Source organism: Chrysochloris asiatica, unplaced genomic scaffold (assembly GCF_000296735.1).
Source record: "Chrysochloris asiatica unplaced genomic scaffold, ChrAsi1.0 scaffold00363, whole genome shotgun sequence".
Classification (NCBI taxonomy): domain Eukaryota; kingdom Metazoa; phylum Chordata; class Mammalia; order Afrosoricida; family Chrysochloridae; genus Chrysochloris; species Chrysochloris asiatica.
This window is the reverse complement of record NW_006408881.1, coordinates 1,331,897-1,343,555: the sequence shown is the minus strand read 5'-3', so window position 1 is coordinate 1,343,555 and position 11,659 is coordinate 1,331,897. Positions and strand designations below refer to the sequence as shown.

Sequence of the window (11,659 nt, the reverse complement as noted above, 5' to 3'; positions counted from 1 at the left end):
TATAGATTTTGTTTTACAGCTTATGGAATATCAGACGGTGGCATTCTTGTAAACAGAAGGTTGCCAACAAACAGACATACCTCTTTTCAAACTCTACCAGCTTATAGGTAGGTTGGAGAAGCCTGCCTGTCTGTTAGTACCAGAATAGTAAGGAGAATCTGGTGCCTTGGAGGGCTCTGATTTGATAAAGGAAAGGAGATATCTACTACTAGCATATACACTTGCCACACACAATTTAGGCTTGAAATAACTCTCTTGTGCTACCTCAGACCCAAATTTTAGCACCAGTTTTCCCACTTTCCCTGCTATGGTTTCAAACTTATAAAAGAACCAGTATTCAGAGCCAGGAGACATGTTTCTTAAACTTCCTGCCATCAAATTTTTTCATTCATAAACTTCATTTTTAAAAACCCAAATTTCCTTTCTTCATTTTATGTCGATTACTGTCCTTATCCCCAATGGCCACTGATGAAGACTTTTATTTTGCAATGGATAAGAGACATTCTTTCATCTTCTTGGTCATGGATGAGATGAGATACATGTGGTCATACACACATTTGGTCACACAGCTCTCCAGCTGCTGCTTCACCTGCAGCTCCTTACTCCCTGCATCCACTGAGTCTTTGGCTTTGTCATTGAAATCCATGGTACACTGGGCCAGGCTGTCCTAGAACCTCTCCAACTCACTGGTCACAAGGGCCTGTGCTTGAGCCAGCGGTGCATGGCAGCGTTCAATGCACTGGTGCACCTGTTGCATGGATGCCTAGCTGTCCTCACAATAGTTGGCACTGCACTAGAACATGATTCCCGGCATCTTCTGGATATTCTCTCTCTCCAGACTCTTCACCATGGTGTCAACTACCTCTTGCACATGTAGCTTCTGCAGCTCCGCCATGGTGACCCCACGCTGCGGCCCTCGGCACTGGCGCCCACATGGACTGGAGCTCACCTCATATTTCTTATGGATATATACCATGTACAGGAATTGCTAGATCATAAGGTATTTATATTTCCAACTTTCTGAGGAAGTGCCATCTATGAGGTCAAGTTGGCTGATTTTGTTGTTTGTTTCCTCTGTGTCTTTGTCAAGTTTCTTTCTGGTTGTTCTGTCCTTTTCCAAAAGTGGTGTATTAAAATCTCCCACTATTATTGTAGATATGTCTATTTTTTTCTTCAAATCTATTAAAATTTGCTTTATATATTTTGCAGCTCTTTCATTGGGAGTGTAGATGTTTATTATGGAGACGTCTTCTTGTTTAATTGACCCTTTAGTCATAAGATAGTGTCCATCTTTATCTATTATGCTGATTTTTGCTTAGAGTTTATTTTATCAGAGGTTAGTATTGCCACTCCTGCTCATTTTTAAATTGCAATTAACTTGATATATTTTTTTTCCATCCTTTAACTTTTAATCTGTTTTTGTCTTTGCATATAAGATGTGTCTCTTGCAGACAGCATATTGAAGGATCTGAAGGATCTTGTTTTCCTACCCATTCTGTCACACTCCATCTCTTAACTGGTGCATTTAATCCCTTGACATTCAGTGTAATTATTTGTAGGTCTGAATTAATTGCTGTCATAATGTTGTTCTTTGTGTGTGTGTGGTACTGCTGGTTTCTTTTTTCTGCATGTGTTTATGTCCTGAGTTCATGCTTTTTGTGTTCTTCCTTGTCAATTTCTTCATAGTTTCAATGTTTCCATGTTCTTGGATTTTCATTTTCTTGGTATGTTGTGAAGTAATAATTTTTTTGAGGTTACCCTATATATATATTTTTTTTTCCTCCATTTTAAACAGTCTATCTTATCCTGCAATCTATCTGACCTCCTCATCACCTGAATCTCTGTTCCTATGTTTTTATCTTCTTTTATTTAATATTTGTTTTGATCATAGACTGATCTCTCAGATCCTCTGAATTCGTTCTTGTAGTTTTGTTCTGTTCTGGACTCTTCCATCTGTCAGTTGAGTTCTGGGTGGTGCTGCCACGTATGTCAGTCTCTGGTTGCTGTCTGTTCTTGTTGGTTCTCAGTCCAAAGAACTCCCTTTAAGATGTTTTGAAGCACTGGGTTGGCTTTGACAAAGTCTTTTAGCTTCTGTTTATCCTGGAATGTTTTTAATTACACTGCTCTATTTGATTGACACCTTTGCTGGGTAGACGATTTTGGTTGGCAGTTTTTTTCTTTTGGGGTTTTAGATATGTCTCCCCATTGCCTTCTTGCCTGCGTGGTTTCTGCTGAGAGATCAGAGCTTAATCTTACTTGTTTTCCTTTGTTAAGTAACACTTCTCTTTTCGTAGCTACTTTTAGAATTCTCTCCTTCTCTTTGATTTTGGAGAGCTTGATTATGATATGTCTTGGTGAGTTTCTTTTTGGGTCTATCCTCCCTGGGGTTCCTTGGGCTTTTTGAATGCTTATCTTTTCATTTTTCAAGATATTAGGAAATTTTTCTTCCAGTAAATATTAACCTATCTCCTCTGTGGTCTTCAGTCATTCTTCCTGTTCCAGAATGCCAATAATTCTCAAGTTATTCCTCTTCATGTTGTCCTGCATGAATATTAGACTTTCTTCATATTTCTTTATACTTTTTTTTCTGCTTAATCCTCTAGTTTAGCAGTATTGAGAGATTTTTCTTCCAGCTTGCTGGTTCTGGCTTCCATCTCTTCAATACTACTCCTTTGTCCTTTCAGTGTATTGTCCATTTCTGATACTTTATTATTAATCATTTGGATATTTTTTGCAGTTTTTTGTTTCCAATGTATATCTATCTTATTTGATTGTTCTTGTAATACTTTCCTGACTTCTTCCTTATTTTTCTCAACTCCTCTGTGGATCATTTGGATGCACCTCAATATCATTCTCCTGAGTGCCTTCTCAGGAAGTTCCAAAGCCTGCCCTCCTTCCAGTGGGAAGTTGGTGTACCTCCAGCTCATTTGTCTCAGTTACTCTAACTTGTTTCTGGACATGTGCCAATATCTTCAGTTGTTTCTTGGACATTTTCAATGATTAGATGTGTTTTCAATAATTAGATGAATTAAGGCACTCTGGTAGCGTAGTGGTTACGAATCGGGCTGCGAACCTTAAGGTCAGCAGTTCGAAACTACCAGCCGCTCCGCGGGAGAAAGATAAGGCTTTCTACTCCCGTAAAGATTTACACCCTTGGAAACCCTGTACAGGGTCGCTATGGGTCGGAACCGACTCGACGGCACTTCACATACTGATGTATTATTAAGTTTATGATTGCCTCCAGGTAGATGTGATCAGGAGGTGGGCTTTCCTTTTCACTTTTATTATTACTCAACTCAGAGTAACTGTAGCAGGTGTTAGCAGTCTATCTGGTGTATAGCAGCTGGTATTGGCTCTTGCCTGGATGGTGGGATTTTATAGGGTGTGATTATAGCTTGGCTATATGACCACAATTGCTGTTCTTCTTGGTAATGTAGGGAGAGAAAGAGCCCCCCAAAGGTAAAAGGGAGAGCAAAAAACAAAACAACAACAGCAAAAAAACAGATTGAATACTACAGTCTATAATAACAAAACAACAACAACAACAAAACCCTTTAGCATAACATACGTATGACTTTAAGGCCCCTCTCACCACTTCTTGCCTTCAAGGCCATCTGAGAAATTTCAAGATGTTACTGATGCTCCTTATGATGTAACTCAGGATTTCATTTTTGGCCTGTTTCCTTTTTAGTCTGTCTCTCTTCCCCTCCACAACCCCTTCAGGTGTTTCTCCTAGTGAGAAACAGCTCAGGTCTGGCTCGAACTGTTTCAGGAGATTGTTCAGTTTTAAGCAGTTCCTGTAGACTACTTCCCCTTCTTCAATTTTGCACACAGTGGTCTTTGATAAGCAGATCCGTGTGTGTGTGTGTAGTAGAACCCTTCAGGGATTAGGGAGGGTATCAACTCACTCAGGCATCCCCTTTGGTTACCAGAGTGGAGGTGAACAGACACAGAGAGACCAATAAACAGGAAAAAATGTTCACACCTCTATCTATCTATGGAGATTGGTCAGACCTCTGCAGTGGGGACGCTCTTCTGATCCTTCACCCATTCTGTTATCCCCAAGCTGTCTGCTCTGAGAACCACTGGCAACTGCAGATCAGAAAACACCACCTTTTTGCTTCTGCTACAAATCTCACTAGCAGTAAGCCTTTGATCTTGCTAAATATTCCTTTACATGTAGTTCAGAGTTCTGGGACCATCCCCTGAACCTGCTTCATCTGATATTCTGTGTTATTGCTGGAGGAGGTCTGCACTGCATGTCTCCCTAATCCACCATTAAGCCTTGTAGTAGTGCTTTGTAATCTTTGTATAGGTCTTCTGTTTCTTTGGTTAGATGTAATCCTAAGTATTTCATCCTTTGGGTAGCTATTGTAATGGTGTTGTTTTCCTAATTTCCTTTTCAGATCTGTCTTTATGGCTGTTGTTATTAAGTGCCATTGATATTATTTTCCTAATTTTCTTTCAGAGCTGTTGTTATTGTTGTCATTATTAAGTGCCACTGATATTGTTTTGTTTTCCTAATTTCCTTTTCAGAGCTGTCTTTATTGTTGTTGCTGTTAAGTGTCATTGAGTTGGTTCTGAGTCATAGCAATCCTGTATAGGGTTTCTGAGGAGCAGTTGGTGAGCTTGAACAACTGACCTTGCAGTTCAAGCCAACCTTGCAGTCCAGCACATTAACCCACAGCGCAGAATAGTGAAATTCAACTGATTTTTGTATAAGGATCTTGTAGCCTGCCACATTGCTGACTCTTCCAATGAGTTCCAATACTTTTTTTTCTGAGTCTTAGAGATTATCTATGTATAGGATCATTTCATCAGTAAATAGTTTTACTTTTTCTTTTCCAATTTTGGATGCCTTTAATTTCCCTTTCTTGCCTTATTGTTGTTGTTAGGTGCCATCAAGTTGGTACTGACTCCTAGCGACCCTATGCATAACAGAACAAAACACTGCATGATCCTGGGCCAACCTCACAATTGTTGCCACGCTTGAGCCCATTGATGCTGCCACTTTGCCAATCCATCTTACTGGGGATCTTCCTCTTTTTCTCTGATGCTCCACCTTACCAAACATGATATACATTCCACATTCTGATTATTAGTGGATGTTTACAACTGTTTCTCTTCATTTTGAGTTGTGCCCCATCAGCAAATGAAGGTCCTGCGGGCTTTACTTCCACGGGCTTTACTCCATTTGCATCAACACAGTCAACTCTACTTTGAGGAGGCAGCTCTTCCCCAGTTGCATTTGAGTGACTTCCAACCTGAAGGACTCATTTTCTGGCACTATATCTGACAGTGTTTCTCTGCTATTCATAAGGTTTTCAGTGACTAAATATTCAGAAGTAGTTCATCACTCCTTCTTCCTAGTCTGTCTTCATCTGGAAGCTCATCTGAAACCCGTCCACCATGGGTGACTCTTCTGGTACTTAAAATACTGGTGGCATAGCTTCCAGAATCACAGCAACTCACAAGCCACCACAGTGTGACAAACTGACAGACAAGTGGTGGTCTTGCCTTATAGCTCTGGCTAAAACTTCCAACACAATATTGAATATGACTGGTGCTGCAGGGCATTTTTGTCTGGTTCCTTTTTGCAAGGGGAATGCTTTCAGTTTCTCTCCATTGAGAGTGATATTGGCTATTGATACTGAATATATAGCTTTTAATTATGTTGAGGAATTTTTCTTATGTTCTTCTTTGACTGTTTTTATCAAGATTGGATAGTGAATTTTGTTACATGCCTTTTCTGCATCAATCAATATGATCATGTGGTTCTTTTTGTTTAAAATTTTTTTTTTATTTATATGGTGGATTACACTGATTGTTTTTCTATTATTGAAACTTCATTACATCCCTGGTATGAATCCCACTTGGTCCTGATGTATTAATTTCTTTTTATATGTTGATGTACTCTATTGGCTAGGATTTTGTTGATAATTTTTGCATCTATGTTCATGAGGGATTTTGTGCTATAATTTTCTTCTTTAGTGATGTCCTTCCCTCTTTTGGGTATAAGGATTATGCTAACCATTTTCTATACTCTGGAATAGTTTGAGTAAAATTGGTGTCAGTTCTCCTCTGACTGTTTGGTAAAAATCACCAGTAGAGCCATCTGTGCCTAGATGTTTTTTGTTTGGGAGTTTATTGATGACCTGATCAATTTTTTCTTTTGTTATAGGCCTGTTCATGTTTTCTGCTTCACTCTATGTTAGTTTAGGTAGATTGTGTTTTTCTAAAAAATGTATCCAATTCCTCTAGATTTTCAAATTTTTCGGAGTACAAGTATTCATAGCATTGTGTTATTATCCTTTTTATTTCCATTAGTTCCATTGTGACATCACCCATATGGTTTCTTATGAATGCTATTTGCATCGTCTCCCTGTTTCCTTACGTTAGATTTGCCAATGGTTTGTCAATTTTATTAACCCTTTCAAAGAACCAGCTTCTTTCTTGTGGAGTCTCTCTATTACTTTTCTGGTTTCAATCTCATTTATTTCTATTCTAATTTTTTAAAATTCTTTTCTTCTGGTGACTGTAGGCTTACTTTGCTGGTTGTTTTCTAATTATTGAAGTTGCTGTGGTAATGTCTTGGTTTTGGTCCTTTCTTCTTTATAGATGTGTGCATTTATTGCTATAAATTGTCTTCTCAGCATTACTTTTGCAGTGTACCAAAGGTTTTGGTATGTTGTGTTTTCATTCTCATGTATTTCTAGGAATATTTCGATTCATTTTTAATTTGTTTTAATACCCAGTTGCTTTTAAGCAGGATGTTATTAAGTTTCCATGTATTTGATTTTATTTCCTTGGTCTTTGTATTGCTGGTACCTAGTTTTACAACATTGTGACCTGAGAAGATATTTTGGAGTATTTTGATGTTTTTAAATTCATTGAGACTTGCTTTGTGACATGGTCTATTCTGGAGAATGTTCCATGTACACTGGGAAAAAAATGTGTATTGTGCTATTTTTGGGCTAAATGCTTTGTAAAAATCTATGAGGTCAAGTTGGTTGATTGTGTTTTTTTAGCTTTTCTGTGTCTTTGTTGAGTTTATTTCTGGTTGTTCTGTCCTTTCTCAATAATGTGTTAAAATCTCCCATTATTATTATAGAGTTGTCTGTTTCTTTCTTCAATTCTACTAGGGTTTGACTTATGTATTTTGGGGATGTTTCTTTGAGAGCATAGATATTTACTATTTGTTTGTCCTCTTCTTCAATTGACCCTTTAATCATGAGATAATGTCCTTCTTTGTCCCTTATGCTAATTTTTGCCTTAAAGTTTCTTTTATCAGACATTAATATTGCCATTCCTGATTGGTTTTGATTACAGTTACCTTGAAATAGTTTCCATCCTTTAATTTTTAATCTATTTTTGTCTTTGTGTATAAGGTGTATCTCTTGTAGACAGCATACTGAAGGATCCTGTTTTCTTATCCAATCTGTTGCTCTCTGTCTCTTGACTGATGCTTTTAATCCATTGACATACAGTATAATTATTAATAAATATGGATTAATTGCTGTTTGTTTTTTGTGGTACTGCTGGTTTATTTGTTCTGTATGCTTCTTTGTGCTGAGTTCATTTTTTGTGTGTGCTTTTTCTTGTCAATTTCTTCATAGTTCTAATGTTTCCAAAATTGTCTTGGATATTCTTATCTTTATTTGAAGTAGAGGTTTATTAAGTTTCTTCAAGGTTATCTTGTACTTTATTAATTTTGTCCTCATTTCAAAACAGTCTATTTTATCCTGAAATCTACTTTACCTCCTTATCACCTGAAAAAATGCTATTGGCCCATAGTTTTCTTCTCTTGTGCTGTCTTTGTCTGGCTTGGATGCCAGGATTATGTTTGTTTCATAGAGTTTAAACAGTATTGATATCAAGTCTTCTCTAAATGCTTCCACACTGAAGCCATCTGATCCAGTACTTTTTGTTGTTGTTGGGAAGTGTTTGGTTACTGGTTTGATCCCTTCACTTCTTATGGGTTTGTTGAGATTTTCCATTTCATCTTGAGTCAGTTTGGGTAGGTTGTGTGCTTCTAAGAAATTATCTGTTACATCTAGGTTACCCAATTTATAAACATTCATAATGCTGCTGCTGTTAAGTGTCATCAAGTTGGTTCTGACTTACAGCAACCCTATATAGGGTTTCTAAGGAGTGGCTGGTGGGTTTGAACCACTAACCTTGTGGTTAGCAGTTTATTGTTTATCCAACAATGCCATACCAGGACACCATAATATTAATAATATTATTCCTTATTTCTATGGGGCTACTAATAATACCCTCTCCCCTCTTTCATTTTGGTTATAAGCATCTTTCTATTCTTTGTCAGTCTAGCTAAAGGACAGTCAGATTACGGATATTCTCAAAGAATTAGCTTCTGGTTTTATTGATTCATTCTTCTTCTATTGTCAATTTTATTCATTTTGCTCTTTGTTATTTATTGTCTTCTGGCAGATTTAGAATTGGTTTTCTCTTTTCTTTTTAGTTCCTGAAGTTGTCAAGTTAGGATGCTAATTTGAGGTCTTTCTTCTTTTCTATGTAGGCATTTATTGCTATATGTTTCCTTATGAGTATTGACTTGCTGCAGCTCATAAACTTGGGTATGTTGCGTTTTCATTTTCATTTGACTCTAAGAAATTTGTCATTTAAAAATTTTTCTTCATTGACCCATTGGTAGTTTAATAGTTTGTTGTTTAATTTCCTTATTTTTGTATAGTTTCAAGAGTATTTTCTGTTGTTGATTTCTAGCTTCACTCCACTGTGATCAAAATAAATACTTGAGTGTATTATTTAAATCTTTAAAAATTTATCAAGACTTCCTTTGTGACCTAACATGTGGTTATTCTGGAGAATGATCCATGTGCATTGGAAGATAATTTATATTATGCTGTTTGTTTTCTTAGGGGGTGGCCAGGGAGTGTTCTACACATAGGACCCCTGGTGGCACAGGTTAAAGTGGTTGGCTGCTAACAGATAAGTGAAAAAAAAAATTCAAATCCTTCATATACTTTGTGGGAGAAAGATGAGGCAGACTGCTTCAATAAAGATATACAGCCTTTAAAACCATATGGAGCAGTTCTACTAAGTCCTGTAGGGACTAACTATGTCTATCATATCTATAATTGGATTATAGTGTTATTCAGGGTCTCTTTTTCCTTGTTGATCTTCTTTCTAGATGCTCTGTCCTATATTCAGAGTCGTGATTTTTTAAAGTCTCCAACTATTTTGTTGTGCTAGCTATTTCCCCATTCAATTCTATCAGTGTTTGTTTCATATACTTGTTGTTAAGTGCCATTGAGTCAGTTCCACTCATAGCAGCCCTGCATAGGGTTTCAAATAAATGACTAGTGGGTTTGAACCATGGACCTTATAGTTAGCAGTACAGCACCACACTAGGACTGATGTTTGGTGTTCATATAGTTATGATTTTAAAATCTTCTTGATGACTTACCTTTTAATCGCTATGTTGTTGTTGTTGAGTGCTCTCGAGTTGGTTCCAACTCACAGCAATCCTGTATAGGGTTTCTGAAGCTTTGAATCTTCTCTGGAGTAGAAAGCCTCATCTGATGGGCTCAAAACATGTACTGTGTGGTTCATAATCCAATGTTCATCATATGGAGCCACCATGCTCTCTTAATCACTATATAATGTCCATTTTTATCTCTTCTAACAGTTTTTTCTTAAAGTTTGATATTAAGATTGCCAATCTTTAGATTAGTATTTGCATGGTATGTTTTTTTCGCTGTTCTTTCACTTTCAACCTATTTGTGTCCTCGAGTTTCATTTATGTCCCTTGTAAACTGCATAAAGTTGGATCACATTTTGTCTTATTTTTATAGTCTATTCTCCCACTCTCTGTCTTCTTATTGGAACATTTAGTTCATTTACATTCACTGTAATTACTGACAAGAAGTAACTTATTTCTACCATTTGATTTTTTGTCTGTCTTAAGTCTTCTTTGTCTTTGTCCTTTAATACTGATTGCTTTTGTGTTTTTTTGGTTTATTATTGTGAGTCTTTTTTGGTTTCCTTCTCCTTGCTACACCCGAGTTGTTGGTTGTTGTTGTTGGTAAGTACCGTGGAGTCGGTTCCAACTCATAGTGACCCTGTACAGGGTTTCGGAGGCTGTAAATCTTTATGGGAGCAGAAAGCCTCATCTTTCTCCTGCGGAACAGCTGGTAGTTTCAAACTGCCAACCTTGAGGTTAGCAGCCCAATTCGTAACCACTATGCTATCAGAGCTCCTTACACCTGAGTAGTAAGTTTTTAAAATATTTTCTTAGTGTTACCAGGAACATTACACTTTAGAACTTATAATTACAACATTCTAGGAACCAATTTAACTTCAGTAACATACAAGAAATTCTATATCATTCTTCTCTCCCATTTTATTGTTATTACAAATTATGTCTTTACATTGCCTTTTACATATTTGTTATTAAAAACCATAAAAGATAAAACATTTAGAATTACCAAGCCTGAATACTTCATTACTATCACTTATACTTGTCCATGCATTTCCTTTGTTAGGGGTCTTTCTCTTTATGATAGCCTTAAATTACTTTGAAGTGTCTTTTCCCTTCCATCTACTGTACTCCCATTAATATAATTTTGTAGGGCCAGTCTGGTGGGTATGAGCTCTTTCAGCTTCTATTTGTCTGGAAATGTTTTCATTTCATCCTTATTCTTAAAGGACAGTTTTACTAGGTGTTGCACTCTAGGTTGACAGTTTTATCTTAGTTTTTGTCTTTCACCACTTTAAATGTATCATTCCATTGCTTTCTGACTTCCGGAATTTCTAAGGAAAAAACAGTATTTAGTCTCATTGGGGACCCTTGGTATGTAACTATTTGCTTATCTCTCACTGCTTTCTGGGTTCTATCTTTATTTTTACTTTGAGAGACTAACAATGATGTATCTTGGTATAAATCTCTTTGGATTTATCCAGTTTAGGATTCTTTGAGCTTCTTGAATTTATAGATTTTTATCCTTCATTATATTGGGGAAATTTTCTGTCATTATCTTTTCACATATTTTTGTCCCTTTTTCTCTCTCATCTCCTTCATTCCCCAGATGCATATATTAGGTATCTTGATGTTGTCCCATTGTTCTATTAAACTCTTTCTTCAGTCTCTGTTCTTGTTGATATTCAGTCTTTGTAGTTTTAACAGCAGCCAGCAGCCCACATACCTGAGGCAGGGATGATGAAGGAGATAATTTTTCTACCACACACAACTCATTTACTCATTGATTCTTTTTTTTTTTTTAATGTTTATTGTGAATCATGTGATAGTTTACATGGGAGAACATTAACTTTACATTCATCCTATAGTATATCATTTCATTGCTATGGTTATAATCCCCTCCATGCATCATCTACCAACCAAAGGGCATATACCCTGAAAGCCTGCCCCCCAGTCATCTGCACACAGTCCCTCTCCCTCTCTGGGTCAAGAGTCCCCAGCCTCTCCATTTCTCCACATCATTGTCTCTGCCTCCATCTCTCGCATCACTGTTTCTCTGGGTAGGGTCCCACACTCTGCTCTTCTCCCTTGATGGTCCCAGGAATCTCCGCTCCTGGACTACAAAGTCAATCACTCCCCTCATTTTGCTACAAAACATCTACCTTTACATTCCCAACCCTCACAGTCAGTCCTGATAGC

General features: G+C 37.1%; 1 pseudogene; it reads right to left on the bottom strand.

Annotated features, from left to right (window-relative positions):
* Nucleotides 1–478: 478 nt before the first annotated feature.
* LOC102823063 lies at nucleotides 479–895 on the bottom strand (annotated as a pseudogene).
* Between the last annotated feature and the right edge of the window lie 10,764 nt (nucleotides 896–11,659).